Source organism: Anomaloglossus baeobatrachus, unplaced genomic scaffold (genome assembly GCF_048569485.1).
Source record: "Anomaloglossus baeobatrachus isolate aAnoBae1 unplaced genomic scaffold, aAnoBae1.hap1 Scaffold_51, whole genome shotgun sequence".
Taxonomy (NCBI): Eukaryota; Metazoa; Chordata; class Amphibia; order Anura; family Aromobatidae; genus Anomaloglossus; species Anomaloglossus baeobatrachus.
In genome coordinates, this window is record NW_027444458.1 from 165,717 (window position 1) to 189,535 (window position 23,819).

Genomic DNA, 23,819 nt, shown 5'->3' on the forward strand with positions numbered 1-23,819 from the left:
GAATTCCATGAGTTTGCTATAACATTAGCGTAGCAAAATGTGCATGAGGGTGTGATGTAGAGGTGCTAGAAATAGCTTGTCACCAGTGGGGCACTAATGGAATACAACAGCCAGTTCTATGATGCCACAAAATGGCAGTATTTTGTGCTATCATTATAGCTTATTAAAAACAGAGCACGAGGTTGTCATGCAGAGGTGCTGCACATAGATTTGCAGTAGTGTGAATTGACAAAAGTACAATAGCCACGTTTAGGATACAACTAGGTACAGTGAGTGTTTGCTAGTATAATGGCTGAGTTTAAAAAAGTTTGAGTGTGCAATGCAGGCAGACGTGCTGCAAATAACGTTCCAATACTGTGAATTGACAAAAGTACAATAGCCACGTTTAGGATACAACTAGGTACATTGAGTGTTTGCTAGTATAATGGCTGAGTTTAAAAAAGTTTGAGTGTGCAATGCAGGCAGACGTGCTGCAAATAACGTTCCAATACTGTGAATTGACAAAAGTACAATAGCCACGTTTAGGATACAACTAGGTACAGTGAGTGTTTGCTAGTATAATGGCTGAGTTTAAAAAAGTTTGAGTGTGCAATGCAGGCAGACGTGCTGCAAATAACGTTCCAATACTGTGAATTGACAAAAGTACAATAGCCACGTTTAGGATACAACTAGGTACAGTGAGTGTTTGCTAGTATAATGGCTGAGTTTAAAAAAGTTTGAGTGTGCAATGCAGGCAGACGTCCTGCAAATAACGTTCCAATACTGTGAATTGACAAAAGTACAATAGCCACGTTTAGGATACAACTAGGTACAGTGAGTGTTTGCTAGTATAATGGCTGAGTTTAAAAAAGTTTGAGTGTGCAATGCAGGCAGACGTCCTGCAAATAACGTTCCAATACTGTGAATTGACAAAAGTACAATAGCCACGTTTAGGATACAACTAGGTACAGTGAGTGTTTGCTAGTATAATGGCTGAGTTTAAAAAAGTTTGAGTGTGCAAGGCAGGCAGATGTCCTGCAAATAACGTTCCAATACTGTGAATTGACAAAAGTACAATAGCCACGTTTAGGATACAACTAGGTACAGTGAGTGTTTGCTAGTATAATGGCTGAGTTTAAAAAAGTTTGAGTGTGCAATGCAGGCAGACGTGCTGCAAATAACGTTCCAATACTGTGAATTGACAAAAGTACAATAGCCACGTTTAGGATACAACTAGGTACATTGAGTGTTTGCTAGTATAATGGCTGAGTTTAAAAAAGTTTGAGTGTGCAATGCAGGCAGACGTGCTGCAAATAACGTTCCAATACTGTGAATTGACAAAAGTACAATAGCCACGTTTAGGATACAACTAGGTACAGTGAGTGTTTGCTAGTATAATGGCTGAGTTTAAAAAAGTTTGAGTGTGCAATGCAGGCAGACGTGCTGCAAATAACGTTCCAATACTGTGAATTGACAAAAGTACAATAGCCACGTTTAGGATACAACTAGGTACAGTGAGTGTTTGCTAGTATAATGGCTGAGTTTAAAAAAGTTTGAGTGTGCAATGCAGGCAGACGTCCTGCAAATAACGTTCCAATACTGTGAATTGACAAAAGTACAATAGCCACGTTTAGGATACAACTAGGTACAGTGAGTGTTTGCTAGTATAATGGCTGAGTTTAAAAAAGTTTGAGTGTGCAAGGCAGGCAGATGTCCTGCAAATAACGTTCCAATACTGTGAATTGACAAAAGTACAATAGCCACGTTTAGGATACAACTAGGTACAGTGAGTGTTTGCTAGTATAATGGCTGAGTTTAAAAAAGTTTGAGTGTGCAATGCAGGCAGACGTCCTGCAAATAACGTTCCAATACTGTGAATTGACAAAAGTACAATAGCCACGTTTAGGATACAACTAGGTACAGTGAGTGTTTGCTAGTATAATGGCTGAGTTTAAAAAAGTTTGAGTGTGCAAGGCAGGCAGATGTCCTGCAAATAACGTTCCAATACTGTGAATTGACAAAAGTACAATAGCCACGTTTAGGATACAACTAGGTACAGTGAGTGTTTGCTAGTATAATGGCTGAGTTTAAAAAAGTTTGAGTGTGCAATGCAGGCAGATGTCCTGCAAATAACGTTCCAATACTGTGAATTGACAAAAGTACAATAGCCACGTTTAGGATACAACTAGGTACAGTGAGTGTTTGCTAGTATAATGGCTGAGTTTAAAAAAGTTTGAGTGTGCAATGCAGGCAGACGTGCTGCAAATAACGTTCCAATACTGTGAACTGACAAAAGTACAATAGCCTTGTTTAGGATACAACTAGGTACAGTGAGTGTTTGCTAGTATAATGGCTGAGTTTAAAAAAGTTTGAGTGTGCAAGGCAGGCAGATGTCCTGCAAATAACGTTCCAATACTGTGAATTGACAAAAGTACAATAGCCACGTTTAGGATACAACTAGGTACAGTGAGTGTTTGCTAGTATAATGGCTGAGTTTAAAAAAGTTTGAGTGTGCAATGCAGGCAGACGTCCTGCAAATAACGTTCCAATACTGTGAATTGACAAAAGTACAATAGCCACGTTTAGGATACAACTAGGTACAGTGAGTGTTTGCTAGTATAATGGCTGAGTTTAAAAAAGTTTGAGTGTGCAAGGCAGGCAGATGTCCTGCAAATAACGTTCCAATACTGTGAATTGACAAAAGTACAATAGCCACGTTTAGGATACAACTAGGTACAGTGAGTGTTTGCTAGTATAATGGCTGAGTTTAAAAAAGTTTGAGTGTGCAAGGCAGGCAGATGTCCTGCAAATAACGTTCCAATACTGTGAATTGACAAAAGTACAATAGCCACGTTTAGGATACAACTAGGTACAGTGAGTGTTTGCTAGTATAATGGCTGAGTTTAAAAAAGTTTGAGTGTGCAATGCAGGCAGACGTGCTGCAAATAACGTTCCAATACTGTGAATTGACAAAAGTACAATAGCCACGTTTAGGATACAACTAGGTACAGTGAGTGTTTGCTAGTATAATGGCTGAGTTTAAAAAAGTTTGAGTGTGCAATGCAGGCAGACGTGCTGCAAATAACGTTCCAATACTGTGAATTGACAAAAGTACAATAGCCACGTTTAGGATACAACTAGGTACAGTGAGTGTTTGCTAGTATAATGGCTGAGTTTAAAAAAGTTTGAGTGTGCAATGCAGGCAGATGTCATGCAAATAACGTTCCAATACTGTGAATTGACAAAAGTCCAATAGCCACGTATAGGATGCCACTAGGTACACTGAGTGTTTGCTAGTATAATGGCTTCGTTATAATTAGTTGGAGTGTGCAACGCAGGCAGATGCGCTCTGCAAATGTCTTGGCACTAGTGGGACTATAGCAAAGTCCAATAGCCACGTATAGGATGCCACTAGGTACACTGAGTGTTTGCTAGTAAAATTGCTTAGTTTAAAAAAGTTGTAGTGTGCAATGCAGGCAGACGTGCTCTGCAAATGTCTTTGCACTAGTGGGACTATAGCAAAGTCCAATAGCCACGTATAGGATGCCACTAGGTACACTGAGTGTTTGCTAGTAAAATTGCTTAGTTTAAAAAAGTTGTAGTGTGCAATGCAGGCAGACGTGCTCTGCAAATGTCTTTGCACTAGTGGGACTATAGCAAAGTCCAATAGCCACGTATAGGATGCCACTAGGTACACTGAGTGTTTGCTAGTAAAATTGCTTAGTTTAAAAAACTTGGAGTGTGCAATGCAGGCAGATGTGCTCTGCTAATGTCTTTGCACTAGTGGGACTATAGCAAAGTCCAATAGCCACGTATAGGATGCCACTAGGTACACTGAGTGTTTGCTAGTAAAATTGCTTAGTTTAAAAAACTTGGAGTGTGCAATAGAGATGAGCGAACCGGTCGCGGTTCGGCTCGAGGTTGGTTCGCCGAACGGACCTCCTGTTCGAGTTCGGTTCGTCGAACGTTCGACGAACCGAACTCGAACTGCATAGGAAACAATGGCAGGCAATCACAAACACAGAAAAACACCTAGAAAACACCCTCAAAGGTGTCCTAAAGGTGACAAACAACTCAAACACATTGGAAAGTGACAAGGACATATACTCATGCGAAAACAAAACAGCTGGACAAGGAAAAAGAGGAGGACACACAGATATAGGCATGGCACGCCCTTCTAAAATCATGTAAAACACCGCAAGGTGACTCCAAGCGGAGTCTCCCTTTTTTCCAAAAATTGGGCCACACACACACCCACCCCTTCAGTGGCAGCACTTGTGCCCCAGTTGTACACTTCACAGCTAGATTTGCATCAAGCACATTCAAAAATACGCCATAATTAACCGTCCCCAGGATGACACCGGGGTAGGTAGCTAAGTCTTTCCTGATCCCAGCTCTGTGCAGCTTGGATCATTTATAAAAAACACAGCAATCAAGGGTTACTCCAAGCGGAGTCTCCCTTTTTTCCAAAAATTGGGCCCCACACACACCCACCCCTTCAGTGGCAGCAGTTGTGCCCTAGTTGTACACTTCACAGCTACATTTGCATTAAGCACATTCAAAAATACGCCATTCTTATCCGTCCCCAGGATGACACCGGGGTACGTAGATAAAGTCTTTGCTGATCCATGACTTGTTCATCTTGGCTTCTTTTAAAAACAATGTAAGCAAGGGTTACTCCAAGCGGAGTCTCCCTTTTTTTCCAAAAATTGGGCCACACAGACACCCACCCCATCAGTGGCAGCACTTGGGCCCTAGTTGCAAACAGGATGTTTTGATTTGCATCAAGCACATTCAAAAATACGCCATTCTTATCCGTCCCCAGGATGACACCGGGGTAGGTAGCAAAGTCTTTCCTGATCCCAGCTCTGTTCATCTTGGCTTCTTTTAAAAACACAGCAAGCAAGGGTTACTCCAAGCGGAGTCTCCCTTTTTTCCAAAAATTGGGCCCACACACACCCACCCCTTCAGTGGCAGCAGTTGTGCCCCAGTTGTACACTTCACAGCTAGATTTGCATCAAGCACATTCAAAAATACGCCATTCTTATCCGTCCCCAGGATGACACCGGGGTAGGTAGCAAAGTCTTTCCTGATCCCAGCTCTGTTCATCTTGGCTTCTTTTAAAAACACAGCAAGCAAGGGTTACTCCAAGCGGAGTCTCCCTTTTTTCCAAAAATTGGGCCACACAGACACCCACCCCATCAGTGGCAGCACTTGGGCCCTAGTTGCAAACAGGATGTTTTGATTTGCATCAAGCACATTCAAAAATACGCCATTCTTATCCGTCCCCAGGATGACACCGGGGTACGTAGATAAAGTCTTTGCTGATCCATGACTTGTTCATCTTGGCTTCTTTTAAAAACAATGTAAGCAAGGGTTACTCCAAGCGGAGTCTCCCTTTTTTTCCAAAAATTGGGCCACACAGACACCCACCCCATCAGTGGCAGCACTTGGGCCCTAGTTGCAAACAGGATGTTTTGATTTGCATCAAGCACATTCAAAAATACGCCATTCTTATCCGTCCCCAGGATGACACCGGGGTAGGTAGCAAAGTCTTTCCTGATCCCAGCTCTGTTCATCTTGGCTTCTTTTAAAAACACAGCAAGCAAGGGTTACTCCAAGCGGAGTCTCCCTTTTTTCCAAAAATTGGGCCCACACACACCCACCCCTTCAGTGGCAGCAGTTGTGCCCCAGTTGTACACTTCACAGCTAGATTTGCATCAAGCACATTCAAAAATACGCCATTCTTATCCGTCCCCAGGATGACACCGGGGTAGGTAGCAAAGTCTTTCCTGATCCCAGCTCTGTTCATCTTGGCTTCTTTTAAAAACACAGCAAGCAAGGGTTACTCCAAGCGGAGTCTCCCTTTTTTCCAAAAATTGGGCCACACAGACACCCACCCCATCAGTGGCAGCACTTGGGCCCTAGTTGCAAACAGGATGTTTTGATTTGCATCAAGCACATTCAAAAATACGCCATTCTTATCCGTCCCCAGGATGACACCGGGGTACGTAGATAAAGTCTTTGCTGATCCATGACTTGTTCATCTTGGCTTCTTTTAAAAACAATGTAAGCAAGGGTTACTCCAAGCGGAGTCTCCCTTTTTTTCCAAAAATTGGGCCACACAGACACCCACCCCATCAGTGGCAGCACTTGGGCCCTAGTTGCAAACAGGATGTTTTGATTTGCATCAAGCACATTCAAAAATACGCCATTCTTATCCGTCCCCAGGATGACACCGGGGTAGGTAGCAAAGTCTTTCCTGATCCCAGCTCTGTTCATCTTGGCTTCTTTTAAAAACACAGCAAGCAAGGGTTACTCCAAGCGGAGTCTCCCTTTTTTCCAAAAATTGGGCCCACACACACCCACCCCTTCAGTGGCAGCAGTTGTGCCCCAGTTGTACACTTCACAGCTAGATTTGCATCAAGCACATTCAAAAATACGCCATTCTTATCCGTCCCCAGGATGACACCGGGGTAGGTAGCAAAGTCTTTCCTGATCCCAGCTCTGTTCATCTTGGCTTCTTTTAAAAACACAGCAAGCAAGGGTTACTCCAAGCGGAGTCTCCCTTTTTTCCAAAAATTGGGCCCACACACACCCACCCCTTCAGTGGCAGCAGTTGTGCCCCAGTTGTACACTTCACAGCTAGATTTGCATCAAGCACATTCAAAAATACGCCATTCTTATCCGTCCCCAGGATGACACCGGGGTAGGTAGCAAAGTCTTTCCTGATCCCAGCTCTGTTCATCTTGGCTTCTTTTAAAAACACAGCAAGCAAGGGTTACTCCAAGCGGAGTCTCCCTTTTTTCCAAAAATTGGGCCACACAGACACCCACCCCATCAGTGGCAGCACTTGGGCCCTAGTTGCAAACAGGATGTTTTGATTTGCATCAAGCACATTCCAAATCCACAAGCATTTACTCTCCCCAGGATGACACAGGGGTAGTAAATTCCTTCTGGATCCATGACTTGTTCATTTTGATGAACGTCAGTCTGTCCACATTGTCACTGGACAGACGCGTGCGCTTATCTGTCAGCACACACCCAGCAGCACTGAATACACGTTCAGAGACAACGCTGGCAGCTGGACACGACAAAATCTCCAAGGCGTAACTGGAGAGCTCTGGCCATTTTTCTATGTTTGAAGCCCAAAAGGAGCAAGGCTCCAGTTGCACAGTCATGGCATCGATGTTCATTTGGAGATACTCCTGTATCATCCTCTCCAGCCGTTGAGTATGTGTCAGACTTGTTGTCTCTGGTGGCCTTGCAAAAGAGGGTCTAAAAAAATTATGAAAAGATTCCATAAAATTGCTGTTACCGGCACCAGATACGGTCCTACTGGTACGGGTAGACTGGTGAAGATGACGAGACCGTCCCATGTTTGTCAAGTTACAACTGGGAGATTCCCTCCCTGCACCTGCACGGTTGTTTGGTGGAAAAGCCGAGCTAAGATCGAGTAACAGCTTCTGCTGATACTCCTGCATACGTGCGTCCCTTTCTATGGCTGGAATTATGTCACAAAATTTGGACTTGTACCGGGGATCTAATAGTGTGGCAATCCAGTAGTCATCATCACTTCTAATTTTGACAATACGACTGTCATGTTGGAGGTAGTGCAACAAGAAGGCACTCATGTGTCTTGCGCAGCCATGCGGACCAAGTCCACGCTGTGTTTGTGGCATAGAGGTGCTAACCGTTCTTTCTTCCTCTGACATCTCCCCCCAACCTCTTTCAACTGAAATTTGACCAAGGTCTCCCTCATCCGCTGAGTCTTCCATGTCCATGGACAGTTCGTCCTCCATTTCTTCATGTTCTCCTGCACCTTGCTCAACATTTCGCCTGCTACTATGCGCCCTTGTCGATCCCTGTTCCCCATGGTCCCATGCCTGCTGCGTTGGTGATGATGAACGTCTGGATCTTGGTGATGTTGTTGTCCCTTGCACATATGAATCCTCCTGTAGTTCCTCCCCTTCATGTTGTCCCACCCCCTGACTCCGAATAGTGTTTAGCGTGTGCTCCAGCATGTAAATGACTGGAATCGTCATGCTGATAATGGCATTGTCAGAGCTAAACATATTCGTCGCCATGTCGAAACTGTGCAGAAGGGTGCATAGGTCCTTGATCTGAGACCACTCCATCAGGGTGATCTGCCCCACCTCTGCATCTCGTTGGCCCAGGCTATACGTCATGACGTATTGCACCAGGGCTCTGCGGTGCTGCCACAGTCGCTGTAACATGTGTAGAGTTGAATTCCAGCGTGTCGCCACATCGCATTTCAGGCGATGAACCGGCAGGCCGAAAGACTTCTGGAGCGATGCAAGTCGCTCAGCTGCGGCGCTTGAACGCCGGAAGTGAGCAGACAGTTTTCGTGCCCTGTTCAGAAGGCCATCTAGGCCGGGATAGTGTGTTAAAAATTGCTGCACGACAAGGTTCAACACGTGAGCCATACAAGGTACGTGTGTCACCTTGCCCAGGCGAAGGGCCGCACCCAGGTTTGCAGCATTGTCGCACACGGCCTTACCAGGCTGCAGGTTGAGTGGAGACAACCATTTATTAAACTCGGACCGCAGAGCTGACCACAACTCCTCAGCTGTGTGACTCTTATTACCAAGACATGTCAAGCTAAAGACCGCCTGATGCCGTTGCGCTCGGCTGCCAGCATAGTAATGAGGCGTGCGTGATTCCTTCTGCGCAGTGAGAACGCTGGTGGCCTGACCAGGCAGGCTTGGGGCGGAGGTGGAGGACCCAGATGAGGTGGAGGATGCAGAAGCTGTGGCGGAACTTGGACAGACAGAGGATTGACACACAAGTCGTGGGGACGGCAAGACTTGTGCAGCAGACCCTTCACCATCTATCACCATAGTTACCCAGTGCCCAGTCAGCGACATGTAACGTCCCTGTCCATGCTTACTGGTCCAAGTATCGGTGGTGAAATGCACCCGTTCACACACAGAGTTTCTCAAGGAAGCGGTGATGTTGTGTGCGACATGCTGGTGTAGCGCGGGCACACCTTTCTTAGAGAAGTAGTGGCGACTAGGCATCTGGTACTGGGGCACAGCGACAGACATAAGGTCTCTAAAATCCTGTGTGTCCACTAGGCGGAAAGGCAGCATTTCGGTAGCCAACAGCTTACAGAGGGATAGAGTCAACCTCTTAGCTTTGTCATGGGTCGGAGGAAGTGGCCTTTTATTTGACCACATCTGAGGGACAGAGATCTGGCTGCTGTGTGTAGACGGTGTTGAGTAGGGTGTCCCTGGAAAAATGCAGGTTTGTGAGGAAAGTGCAGGCGGAGACATGATGTTGCCTTCATCCAACGTTGGTGCTATCGATGTCTGAGAGAGCTGTACACACTCACTTGTTTCCCCTTCCAAACCAACTGACGACCTTACAAGCAAACTGCCTGTTGCGGTTACAGTGGTGGAAGTTTTGCGTGGAAAAACAGGTGTGACAGCTGTCCCCACAGTCCTAGAAGATGAAGAGCGCGCGGATGCACTGGAAGGGGCGGGCGGTGGATGGTTCGCTCCGCTAGCCGGCATTGCAGCACGGTGAGCTTCCCACCGGGACTTATGATATTTATTCATGTGACGATTCATGGAAGAAGTTGTCAAACTGCTGAGGTTTTGACCTCTACTAACAGAATCATGACAAATGTTACATATCACATGAGTTGGGCGATCTTTTTCGATGTGAAAAAAGGCCCAGGCTAGGCAAGGCTTAGAGGCCATGCGACCTGTTGATCCACCCCGAATAATGCTCATAGGCAGAGTGGTGGCTGAGGATGCAGTTGTAGACGTGCTACCAGTGCTCCGACTCTGTCCAGGAAGGCGCAAGGTAACTTCGTCGTCGGTTGCATCCTCCTCCACCGCCTCTGTTGACCTCCTCGAGTGCCTGACTGGGGGTTGACAGTAGGTGGGATCTAGAACGTCATCATCAATTGTTGTGTTTGCACTCCCCTCCCCCTCAGACCGAGCCTCTTCTTGCCCTGACCGAATATTTAAGTTGTCATCCCAATCGGGTATCTGCGTCTCATCTTCATCAGTATGTTCCTCATTGTCTATAACCACAGGTGTTACAGTTTGTGACAAAGGGTCAACATTATGCTCAGAAACTTGGTCCTCACGGCCTGAATCTGAGTCACAAAGGTTCTGGGCATCACTGCAGACCATTTCCTGTTCTGTACTCACTGTAGCTTGGGAGCAGACCTCTGATTCCCAGGCTATAGTGTGACTGAACAGCTCTGCAGACTCAGCCATCTCAGTTCCACCATACTGTGCAGGGCTGATGGAGACTTCAGAGCTGGGAGAAATCAAGTGTGATTGGGATGACAACTCAGAGGAATGGTGTTTTTTGGATGCGGTACTTGAAGTGGCTGAGAGGGCACTTGTTGGACCACTTGAGATCCATTCAAGCATTTTCCTTTTTTGCCCATCATCTACCTTTGTTCCTCTTGTTCGTGTCCGTAAAAAAGGGAGCACATCGGATTGTCCACAATAAGTAGTAGACATCTTACTTTTGCTAGTAGATGGTCTATCTTCAGCAGATGATAATGGAGCTTTGCCACCTTCCCCACTGACAAAACATTTTTTGCCTTTTCCACCACGCCTCTTCCCCTTTCCACCAGCATCTGTCATTTTGCCACTCATGTTGATTGCGACAAGATTGTGGACTGAAAATGTGGTAGTAAAAATTGAGAGGTGGTGAAGATTGCAGTGGTGGTCTAGCTTTATTAACAGCAGAATAATAAAGAATAAATATCCCTGACAATGTAACTTAGTTATAATTCGTTGGAGTGTGCAACGCAGGCAGACGTGCTGCAAATGTCTTGGCACTAGTGGGACTATAGCAAAGTCCAATAGCCACGTATAGGATGCCACTAGGTACACTGAGTGTTTGCTAGTATAATGGCTTCGTTATAATTTGTTGTAGTGTGCAACGCAGGCAGATGCGCTCTGCAAATGTCTTGGCACCAGTGGGACTATAGCAAAGTCCAATAGCCACGTATAGGATGCCACTAGGTACACTGAGTGTGTGCTAGTATAATGGCTTCGTTATAATTAGTTGGAGTGTGCAACGCAGGCAGATGCGCTCTGCAAATGTCTTGGCACTAGTGGGACTATAGCAAAGTCCAATAGCCACGTATAGGATGCCACTAGGTACACTGAGTGTTTGCTAGTATAATGGCTTCGTTATAATTTGTTGTAGTGTGCAACGCAGGCAGATGCGCTCTGCAAATGTCTTGGCACTAGTGGGACTATAGCAAAGTCCAATAGCCACGTATAGGATGCCACTAGGTACACTGAGTGTGTGCTAGTATAATGGCTTCGTTATAATTAGTTGGAGTGTGCAACGCAGGCAGATGCGCTCTGCAAATGTCTTGGCACTAGTGGGACTATAGCAAAGTCCAATAGCCACGTATAGGATGCCACTAGGTACACTGAGTGTTTGCTAGTATAATGGCTTCGTTATAATTAGTTGGAGTGTGCAACGCAGGCAGATGCGCTCTGCAAATGTCTTGGCACTAGAGGGACTATAGCAAAGTCCAATAGCCACGTATAGGATGCCACTAGGTACACTGAGTGTTTGCTAGTATAATGGCTTCGTTATAATTAGTTGGAGTGTGCAACGCAGGCAGATGCGCTCTGCAAATGTCTTGGCACTAGAGGGACTATAGCAAAGTCCAATAGCCACGTATAGGATGCCACTAGGTACACTGAGTGTGTGCTAGTATAATGGCTTCGTTATAATTAGTTGGAGTGTGCAACGCAGGCAGATGCGCTCTGCAAATGTCTTGGCACTAGAGGGACTATAGCAAAGTCCAATAGCCACGTATAGGATGCCACTAGGTACACTGAGTGTGTGCTAGTATAATGGCTTCGTTATAATTAGTTGGAGTGTGCAACGCAGGCAGATGCGCTCTGCAAATGTCTTGGCACTAGAGGGACTATAGCAAAGTCCAATAGCCACGTATAGGATGCCACTAGGTACACTGAGTGTGTGCTAGTATAATGGCTTCGTTATAATTAGTTGGAGTGTGCAACGCAGGCAGATGCGCTCTGCAAATGTCTTGGCACTAGTGGGACTATAGCAAAGTCCAATAGCCACGTATAGGATGCCACTAGGTACACTGAGTGTTTGCTAGTATAATGGCTTCGTTATAATTTGTTGTAGTGTGCAACGCAGGCAGATGCGCTCTGCAAATGTCTTGGCACTAGTGGGACTATAGCAAAGTCCAATAGCCACGTATAGGATGCCACTAGGTACACTGAGTGTGTGCTAGTATAATGGCTTCGTTATAATTAGTTGGAGTGTGCAACGCAGGCAGATGCGCTCTGCAAATGTCTTGGCACTAGTGGGACTATAGCAAAGTCCAATAGCCACGTATAGGATGCCACTAGGTACACTGAGTGTTTGCTAGTATAATGGCTTCGTTATAATTTATTGGAGTGTGCAACGCAGGCAGATGTGCTCTGCTAATGTCTTTGCACTAGTGGGACTATAGCAAAGTCCAATAGCCACGTATAGGATGCCACTAGGTACACTGAGTGTTTGCTAGTAAAATTGCTTAGTTTAAAAAACTTGGAGTGTGCAATGCAGGCAGATGTGCTCTGCAAATGTCTTTGCACTAGTGGGACTATAGCAAAGTCCAATAGCCACAGATAGGATGCCACTAGGTACACTGAGTGTTTGCTAGTATAATGGCTTAGTTAGAATGAGTTGGAGTGTGCAGAGGACAAGAGGGTACAGTGGCAGGATTGTGGTGCTCTGGGTAGAGGAATGGAAGCCTGCCTTTCTATTCCCTCCTAATGGTGAAATGCAGAGAGGAAATCCCTGACCTGGGCTACACAGACGCTGTTGCTGTTTGCAGGACCTGTCACCTATGGCTCTCTGACCCTGCCGGTACGAGCCCTTAAAAGGACTGCTAGAATGTGCTCTCCCTAAGCTGTCTAACGCTGTGTATGCAGCGCATACAGCTGTATCGGCGATAGGACAAAGGACGGAACTGCGACAGTGATGTCTGACACCAAAGACGCAGAAGGCAGATAATGGCGATCGTGAAGAAAATGTCCGGTTTTATAATGCAGGGACATGTGACATGCAGATCCTATCACACATGCCGTTGCTTCTCTGCCTCAAAGTCCACTTAGGTGTGTGTGTGTCTGTGATTGGCTGACATGCTGGCCAGCCCCACAAGACGCGCGCGCTTAGGGAAGGAAGACAAGAAAAAAAAAAAAAAAAAATGGCGATCGCCATTATAGAAACAGCAGTGATCTGAAGGCGCTGTTCACGCACACTATACACTGAAATGTGATAATAGTTTGATTCACAGAGTGACTTACACTATTACAGCAGAAACCAAGCTAAGATTTAGCTGTTTTTTGGCTGCTAGAACCGTTCTCGAACGTTTCTAGAACTATCGAGCTTTTGCAAAAAGCTCGAGTTCTAGTTCGATCTAGAACATGCCCCAAAATCACTCGAGCCTAGAACTGGAGAACCACGAACCACGAACCGCGCTCAACTCTAGTGTGCAATGCAGGCAGATGTGCTCTGCTAATGTCTTTGCACTAGTGGGACTATAGCAAAGTCCAATAGCCACGTTTAGGATGCCACTAGGTACACTGAGTGTTTGCTAGTAAAATTGCTTAGTTTAAAAAAGTTGTAGTGTGCAATGCAGGCAGATGTGCTCTGCTAATGTCTTTGCACTAGTGGGACTATAGCAAAGTCCAATAGCCACGTTTAGGATGCCACTAGGTACACTGAGTGTTTGCTAGTATAATGGCTTACTTAGAATGAGTTGGAGTGTGCAGAGGACAAGAGGGTACAGTGGCAGGATTGTGGTGCTCTGGGTAGAGGAATGGAAGCCTGCCTTTCTATTCCCTCCTAATGGTGAAATGCAGGGAGGAAATCCCTGACCTGGGCTACACAGACGCTGTTGCTGTTTGCAGGACCTGACACTTATGGCTCTCTGACCCTGCCGCTTTGAGCCCTTAAAAGGACTGCTAGAATGTGCTCTCCCTAAGCTGTCTAACGCTGTGTATGCAGCGCATACAGCTGTATCGGCTATAGGACTCAGGAGGACGGAGCTGCGACACTGATGTCAGACACCAAAGACGCAGAAGGCAGATAATGGCGTTCGTGAAGAAAATGTCCGGTTTTATAATGCAGGGACATGTGACATGCAGATCCTATCACACATGCCGTTGCTTCTCTGGCTCAAAGTCCACTTAGGTGTGTGTGTGTCTGTGATTGGCTGACATGCTGGCCCGCCCCACCAAGCTAGGATTTAGCTGTTTTTTGGCTGCTAGAACCGTTCTCGAACGTTTCTAGAACTATCGAGCTTTTGCAAAAAGCTCGAGTTCTAGTTCGATCTAGAACATGCCCCAAAATCACTCGAGCCGCGAACTGGAGAACCACGAACCACGAACCGCGCTCAACTCTAATTGCAACTTTTCAGCATTTTGAGGCGAAATTGTTCCTATGGGGGGGTATTGCAATTTTTTGCCATTTTGAGGCGAAATTGTTCCTTTGGGGGGTATTGCAACTTTTGGCCATTTTGAAGCGAAATTGTTCCTTTGGGGGGGTATTGCAATTTTTTGCCATTTTGAGGCGAAATTGTTCCTTTGGGGGGGTATTGCAACTTTTACCCATATTGAAGCGAAATTGTTCCTTTCGGGGGGTATTACAATTTTTGGCCATTTTGAGGCGAAATTGTTCCTTTGGGGGGGGTATTGCAACTTTTCGGCATTTTGAGGCGAAATAGTTCCTTTGGGGGGGTATTGCAACTTTTGGTCATTTTGAAGCGAAATTGTTCCTTTGGGGGGGTATTGCACTTTTTTGCCATTTTGAGGCGAAATTGTTCCTTTGGGGTGGTATTGCACCTTTTGGCCATTTTGAAGCGAAATTGTTCCTTTGGGGGGTATTGCAATTTTTTGCCATTTTGAGGCGAAATTGTTCCTTTGGGGGGGTATTGCAATTTTTTGCCATTTTGAGGCAAAATTGTTCCTTTGGGGGGGTATTGCAACTTTTGGCCATTTTAAAGTGAAATTGTTCCTTTCGGGGGGTATTGCAACTTTTCAGCATTTTGAGGCGAAATTGTTCCTTTGGGGGGGTATTGCAATTTTTTGCCATTTTGAGGCGAAATTGTTCCTTTGGGGGGTATTGCAACTTTTGGCCATATTGAAGCGAAATTGTTCCTTTGGGGGGTATTAATATTTTTGGCCATTTTGAGGCGAAATTGTTACTTTGCGGGGGTATTGCAACTTTTGGCCATTTTGAAGCGAAATTGTTCCTTTGGGGGGGTATTGCAACTTTTCGGCATTTTGAAGCATAATTGTTCCTTTGGGGGGGAATTGCAATTTTTTGCCATTTTGAGGCAAAATTGTTCCTTTGGGGGGTATTGCAACTTTTGGCCATTTTGAAGTGAAATTGTTCCTTTCGGGGGGTATTGCAACTTTTCAGCATTTTGAGGCGAAATTGTTCCTTTGGGGGGGTATTGCAACTTTTGGCCATTTTGAAGCGAAATTGTACCTTTGGGGGGGTATTGCAACTTTTCAGCATTTTGAGGAGAAATTGTTCCTTTGGGGGGGTAATGCAATTTTTTGCCATTTTGAGGCGAAATTGTTCCTTTGGGGGGTATTGCAACTTTTGGCCATTTTGAAGCCAAATTGTTCCTTTGGGGGGTATTGCAATTTTTTGCCATTTTGAGGCGAAACTGTTCCTTTGGTGGGGTATTGCAACTTTTGGCCATATTGAAGCGAAATTGTTCCTTTGGGGGGTATTAATATTTTTGGCCATTTTGAGGCGAAATTGTTACTTTGGGGGGGTATTGCAACTTTTGGCCATTTTGAAGCGAAATTGTTCCTTTGGGGGGGTATTGCAACTTTTCGGCATTTTGAAGCATAATTGTTCCTTTGGGGGGGAATTGCAATTTTTTTCCATTTTGAGGCGAAATTGTTCCTTTGGGGGGGTATTGCAACTTTTGGCCATTTTGAAGCGAAATTGTACCTTTGGGGGGGTATTGCAACTTTTTGCCATTTTTAGGCGAAATTGTTCCTTTGGGGGGGTGGCCATTTTGAAGCGAAATTGTTCCTTTGGGGGGTATTGCAACTTTTGACCATTTTGAAGCGAAATTGTTCCTTTCGGGCGGTATTGAAACTTTTCGGCATTTTGAGGCGAAATTGTTCCTTTGGGGGGGGTATTGCAATCTTTTTTCCATTTTGAGGTGAAATTGTTCCTTTGGGAGGGTATTGCAACTTTTGGCCATTTTGAAGAGAAATTGTTCCTTTGGGGGGGTATTGCAACTTTTCGGCATTTTGAAGCGAACTTGTTCCTTTGGAGGGGTATTGCAATTGTTTGCCATTTTGAGGCGAAATTGTTCCTTTGGGGGGTATTACAATTTTTAACCATTTTGAGGTGAAATTGTTCCTTTGGGGGGGTATTGCATCTTTTGGCCATTTTGAAGCGAAATTGTTCCTTTCGGGGGGTATTGCAACTTTTCGGCATTTTGAAGCGAAATTGTTCCTTTGGGGGGGGGGTATTGCAGCTTTTGGCCATTTTGAAGCGAAATTGTTCCTTTCGGGGGGTATTGCAACTTTTCGGCATTTTGAGGCGAAATTGTTCCTTTGGGGGGTATTGCAACTTTTGGCCATTTTGAAGCGAAATTGTTTCTTTGGGGGGTATTGCAATTTTTTGCCATTTTGAGGTGAAATTGTTCCTTTGTGGTGGTATTGCAACTTTTGGCCATTTTGAAGTGAAATTGTTCCTTTGGGGGGGTATTGCAACTTTTGACCATTTTGAAGCGAAATTGTTCCTTTGGGGGGTATTGCAACTTTTCGGCATTTTGAGGCGAAATTGTTCCTTTGGGGGGTATTGCAATTTTTTGCCATTTTGAGGTAAAATTGTTTCTTTGGGGGGGTATTGCAACTTTTGGCCATTTTGAAGTGAAATTGTTCCTTTGGGGGGGTATTGCAACTTTTGACCATTTTGAAGCGAAATTGTTCCTTTGGGGGGGTATTGCAACTTTTCGGCATTTTGGGGCGAAATTGTTCCTTTGGGGGGGTATTGCAATTTTTTTTCCATTTTGAGGCAAAATTGTTCCTTTGGGGGGGTATTGCAACTTTTCGGCATTTTGAGGCGAAATTGTTCCTTTCGGGGGGTATTGCAACTTTTCGGCATTTTGAGGCGAAATTGTTCCTTTGGGGGGTATTGCAATTTTTTTTCTATTTTGAGGCGAAATTGTTCCTTTCGGGGGGTATTGCAACTTTTCAGCATTTTGAAGCGAAATTGTTCCTTTGGGGGGTATTGCAATTTTTTGCCATTTTGAGGCGGAATTGTTCCTTTGGGGGGGTATTGCAACTTTTGGCCATTTTGAAGCGAAATTGTTCCTTAGGGGGGTATTGCAACTTTTAGCCATTTTGAAGCGAAATTGTTCCTTTCTGGGGGTATTGTAACTTTTCGGCATTTTGAGGCGAAATTGTTCCTTTGGGGGGGTATTGCAATTTTTCTTCCATTTTGAGGCGAAATTGTTCCTTTGGGGGGTATTGCAACTTTTCAGCATTTTGAGGCGAAATTGTTCCTTTGGGGGGTATTAATATTTTTGGCCATTTTGAGGCGAAATTGTTACTTTGGGGGGGTATTGCAACTTTTGGCCATTTTGAAGCGAAATTGTTCCTTTGGGGGGGTATTGCAACTTTTCGGCATTTTGAAGCATAATTGTTCCTTTGGGGGGGAATTGCAATTTTTTGCCATTTTGAGGCGAAATTGTTCCTTTGGGGGGGTATTGCAACTTTTGGCCATTTTGAAGCGAAATTGTACCTTTGGGGGGGTATTGCAACTTTTTGCCATTTTTAGGCGAAATTGTTCCTTTCTGGGGGTATTGCAACTTTTCGGCATTTTGAGGCGAAATTGTTCCTTTGGGGGGTATTAATATTTTTGGCCATTTTGAGGCGAAATTGTTACTTTGGGGGGGTATTGCAACTTTTGGCCATTTTGAAGCGAAATTGTTCCTTTGGGGGGGTATTGCAACTTTTCGGCATTTTGAAGCATAATTGTTCCTTTGGGGGGTATTGCAATTTTTTGCCATTTTGAGGCGAAATTGTTCCTTTGGGGGGGTATTGCAACTTTTGGCCATTTTGAAGCGAAATTGTACCTTTGGGGGGGTATTGCAACTTTTTGCCATTTTTAGGCGAAATTGTTCCTTTGGGGGGGTATTGCAACTTTTGGCCATTTTGAAGCGAAATTGTTCCTTTGGGGGGGTGGCCATTTTGAAGCGAAATTGTTCCTTTGGGGGGTATTGCAACTTTTGACCATTTTGAAGCGAAATTGTTCCTTTCGGGCGGTATTGAAACTTTTCGGCATTTTGAGGCGAAATTGTTCCTTTGGGGGGGTATTGCAATCTTTTTTCAATTTTGAGGTGAAATTGTTCCTTTGGGAGGGTATTGCAACTTTTGGCCATTTTGAAGAGAAATTGTTCCTTTGGGGGGGTATTGCAACTTTTCGGCATTTTGAAGCGAACTTGTTCCTTTGGGGGGTATTGCAATTGTTTGCCATTTTGAGGCAAAATTGTTCCTTTGGGGGGTATTACAATTTTTGGCCATTTTGAGGTGAAATTGTTCCTTTGGGGGGGTATTGCATCTTTTGGCCATTTTGAAGCGAAATTGTTCCTTTCGGGGGGTATTGCAACTTTTCGGCATTTTGAAGCGAAATTGTTCCTTTGGGGGGGGTATTGCAGCTTTTGGCCATTTTGAAGCGAAATTGTTCCTTTCGGGGGGTATTGCAACTTTTCGGCATTTTGAGGCGAAATTGTTCCTTTGGGGGGTATTGCAACTTTTTGCCATTTTGAGGTGAAATTGTTCCTTTGTGGTGGTATTGCAACTTTTGGCCATTTTGAAGTGAAATTGTTCCTTTGGGGGGGTATTGCAACTTTTGACCATTTTGAAGCGAAATTGTTCCTTTGGGGGGTATTGCAACTTTTCGGCATTTTGAGGCGAAATTGTTCCTTTGGGGGGTATTGCAATTTTTTGCCATTTTGAGGTGAAATTGTTCCTTTGGGGGGGTATTGCAACTTTTGGCCATTTTGAAGTGAAATTGTTCCTTTGGGGGGGTATTGCAACTTTTGACCATTTTGAAGCGAAATTGTTCCTTTGGGGGGGTATTGCAACTTTTCGGCATTTTGAGGCGAAATTGTTCCTTTGGGGGGGTATTGCAATTTTTTTTCCATTTTGAGGCAAAATTGTTCCTTTGGGGGGGTATTGCAACTTTTGGCCATTTTAAAGTGAAATTGTTCCTTTCGGGGGGTATTGCAACTTTTCAGCATTTTGAGGCGAAATTGTTCCTTTGGGGGGGGTATTGCAATTTTTTGCCATTTTGAGGCGAAATTGTTCCTTTGGGGGGTATTGCAACTTTTGGCCATATTGAAGCGAAATTGTTCCTTTGGGGGGTATTAATATTTTTGGCCATTTTGAGGCGAAATTGTTACTTTGGGGGGGTATTGCAACTTTTGGCCATTTTGAAGCGAAATTGTTCCTTTGGGGGGGTATTGCAACTTTTCGGCATTTTGAAGCATAATTGTTCCTTTGGGGGGGAATTGCAATTTTTTGCCATTTTGAGGCAAAATTGTTCCTTTGGGGGGTATTGCAACTTTTGGCCATTTTGAAGTGAAATTGTTCCTTTCGGGGGGTATTGCAACTTTTCAGCATTTTGAGGCGAAATTGTTCCTTTGGGGGGGTATTGCAACTTTTGGCCATTTTGAAGCGAAATTGTACCTTTGGGGGGGTATTGCAACTTTTCAGCATTTTGAGGAGAAATTGTTCCTTTGGGGGGGTAATGCAATTTTTTGCCATTTTGAGGCGAAATTGTTCCTTTGGGGGGTATTGCAACTTTTGGCCATTTTGAAGCCAAATTGTTCCTTTGGGGGGTATTGCAATTTTTTGCCATTTTGAGGCGAAACTGTTCCTTTGGTGGGGTATTGCAACTTTTGGCCATATTGAAGCGAAATTGTTCCTTTGGGGGGTATTAATATTTTTGGCCATTTTGAGGCAAAATTGTTACTTTGGGGGGGTATTGCAACTTTTGGCCATTTTGAAGCGAAATTGTTCCTTTGGGGGGGTATTGCAACTTTTCGGCATTTTGAAGCATAATTGTTCCTTTGGGGGGGAATTGCAATTTTTTTCCATTTTGAGGCGAAATTGTTCCTTTGGGGGGGTATTGCAACTTTTGGCCATTTTGAAGCGAAATTGTACCTTTGGGGGGGTATTGCAACTTTTTGCCATTTTTAGGCGAAATTCTTCCTTTGGGGGGGTATTGCAACTTTTGGCCATTTTGAAGCGAAATTGTTCCTTTGGGGGGGTGGCCATTTTGAAGCGAAATTGTTCCTTTGGGGGGTATTGCAACTTTTGACCATTTTGAAGCGAAATTGTTCCTTTCGGGCGGTATTGAAACTTTTCGGCATTTTGAGGCGAAATTGTTCCTTTGGGGGGGGTATTGCAATCTTTTTTCCATTTTGAGGTGAAATTGTTCCTTTGGGAGGGTATTGCAACTTTTGGCCATTTTGAAGAGAAATTGTTCCTTTGGGGGGGTATTGCAACTTTTCGGCATTTTGAAGCGAACTTGTTCCTTTGGAGGGGTATTGCAATTGTTTGCCATTTTGAGGCGAAATTGTTCCTTTGGGGGGTATTACAATTTTTAACCATTTTGAGGTGAAATTGTTCCTTTGGGGGGGTATTGCATCTTTTGGCCATTTTGAAGCGAAATTGTTCCTTTCGGGGGGTATTGCAACTTTTCGGCATTTTGAAGCGAAATTGTTCCTTTGGGGGGGGGGTATTGCAGCTTTTGGCCATTTTGAAGCGAAATTGTTCCTTTCGGGGGGTATTGCAACTTTTCGGCATTTTGAGGCGAAATTGTTCCTTTGGGGGGTATTGCAACTTTTGGCCATTTTGAAGCGAAATTGTTTCTTTGGGGGGTATTGCAATTTTTTGCCATTTTGAGGTGAAATTGTTCCTTTGTGGTGGTATTGCAACTTTTGGCCATTTTGAAGTGAAATTGTTCCTTTGGGGGGGTATTGCAACTTTTGACCATTTTGAAGCGAAATTGTTCCTTTGGGGGGTATTGCAACTTTTCGGCATTTTGAGGCGAAATTGTTCCTTTGGGGGGTATTGCAATTTTTTGCCATTTTGAGGTAAAATTGTTTCTTTGGGGGGGTATTGCAACTTTTGGCCATTTTGAAGCGAAATTGTTCCTTTGGGGGGGTATTGCAACTTTTCGGCATTTTGAAGCATAATTGTTCCTTTGGGGGGTATTGCAATTTTTTGCCATTTTGAGGCGAAATTGTTCCTTTGGGGGGGTATTGCAACTTTTGGCCATTTTGAAGCGAAATTGTACCTTTGGGGGGGTATTGCAACTTTTTGCCATTTTTAGGCGAAATTGTTCCTTTGGGGGGGTATTGCAACTTTTGGCCATTTTGAAGCGAAATTGTTCCTTTGGGGGGGTGGCCATTTTGAAGCGAAATTGTTCCTTTGGGGGGTATTGCAACTTTTGACCATTTTGAAGCGAAATTGTTCCTTTCGGGCGGTATTGAAACTTTTCGGCATTTTGAGGCGAAATTGTTCCTTTGGGGGGGTATTGCAATCTTTTTTCAATTTTGAGGTGAAATTGTTCCTTTGGGAGGGTATTGCAACTTTTGGCCATTTTGAAGAGAAATTGTTCCTTTGGGGGGGTATTGCAACTTTTCGGCATTTTGAAGCGAACTTGTTCCTTTGGGGGGTATTGCAATTGTTTGCCATTTTGAGGCGAAATTGTTCCTTTGGGGGGTATTACAATTTTTGGCCATTTTGAGGTGAAATTGTTCCTTTGGGGGGGTATTGCATCTTTTGGCCATTTTGAAGCGAAATTGTTCCTTTCGGGGGGTATTGCAACTTTTCGGCATTTTGAAGCGAAATTGTTCCTTTGGGGGGGGTATTGCAGCTTTTGGCCATTTTGAAGTGAAATTGTTCCTTTCGGGGGGTATTGCAACTTTTCGGCATTTTGAGGCGAAATTGTTCCTTTGGGGGGTATTGCAACTTTTTGCCATTTTGAGGTGAAATTGTTCCTTTGTGGTGGTATTGCAACTTTTGGCCATTTTGAAGTGAAATTGTTCCTTTGGGGGGGTATTGCAACTTTTGACCATTTTGAAGCGAAATTGTTCCTTTGGGGGGTATTGCAACTTTTCGGCATTTTGAGGCGAAATTGTTCCTTTGGGGGGTATTGCAATTTTTTGCCATTTTGAGGTGAAATTGTTCCTTTGGGGGGGTATTGCAACTTTTGGCCATTTTGAAGTGAAATTGTTCCTTTGGGGGGGTATTGCAACTTTTGACCATTTTGAAGCGAAATTGTTCCTTTGGGGGGGTATTGCAACTTTTCGGCATTTTGAGGCGAAATTGTTCCTTTGGGGGGGTATTGCAATTTTTTTTCCATTTTGAGGCAAAATTGTTCCTTTGGGGGGGTATTGCAACTTTTGGCCATTTTAAAGTGAAATTGTTCCTTTCGGGGGGTATTGCAACTTTTCAGCATTTTGAGGCGAAATTGTTCCTTTGGGGGGGGTATTGCAATTTTTTGCCATTTTGAGGCGAAATTGTTCCTTTGGGGGGTATTGCAACTTTTGGCCATATTGAAGCGAAATTGTTCCTTTGGGGGGTATTAATATTTTTGGCCATTTTGAGGCGAAATTGTTACTTTGGGGGGGTATTGCAACTTTTGGCCATTTTGAAGCGAAATTGTTCCTTTGGGGGGGTATTGCAACTTTTCGGCATTTTGAAGCATAATTGTTCCTTTGGGGGGGAATTGCAATTTTTTGCCATTTTGAGGCAAAATTGTTCCTTTGGGGGGTATTGCAACTTTTGGCCATTTTGAAGTGAAATTGTTCCTTTCGGGGGGTATTGCAACTTTTCAGCATTTTGAGGCGAAATTGTTCCTTTGGGGGGGTATTGCAACTTTTGGCCATTTTGAAGCGAAATTGTACCTTTGGGGGGGTATTGCAACTTTTCAGCATTTTGAGGAGAAATTGTTCCTTTGGGGGGGTAATGCAATTTTTTGCCATTTTGAGGCGAAATTGTTCCTTTGGGGGGTATTGCAACTTTTGGCCATTTTGAAGCCAAATTGTTCCTTTGGGGGGTATTGCAATTTTTTGCCATTTTGAGGCGAAACTGTTCCTTTGGTGGGGTATTGCAACTTTTGGCCATATTGAAGCGAAATTGTTCCTTTGGGGGGTATTAATATTTTTGGCCATTTTGAGGCAAAATTGTTACTTTGGGGGGGTATTGCAACTTTTGGCCATTTTGAAGCGAAATTGTTCCTTTGGGGGGGTATTGCAACTTTTCGGCATTTTGAAGCATAATTGTTCCTTTGGGGGGGAATTGCAATTTTTTTCCATTTTGAGGCGAAATTGTTCCTTTGGGGGGGTATTGCAACTTTTGGCCATTTTGAAGCGAAATTGTACCTTTGGGGGGGTATTGCAACTTTTTGCCATTTTTAGGCGAAATTCTTCCTTTGGGGGGGTATTGCAACTTTTGGCCATTTTGAAGCGAAATTGTTCCTTTGGGGGGGTGGCCATTTTGAAGCGAAATTGTTCCTTTGGGGGGTATTGCAACTTTTGACCATTTTGAAGCGAAATTGTTCCTTTCGGGCGGTATTGAAACTTTTCGGCATTTTGAGGCGAAATTGTTCCTTTGGGGGGGGTATTGCAATCTTTTTTCCATTTTGAGGTGAAATTGTTCCTTTGGGAGGGTATTGCAACTTTTGGCCATTTTGAAGAGAAATTGTTCCTTTGGGGGGGTATTGCAACTTTTCGGCATTTTGAAGCGAACTTGTTC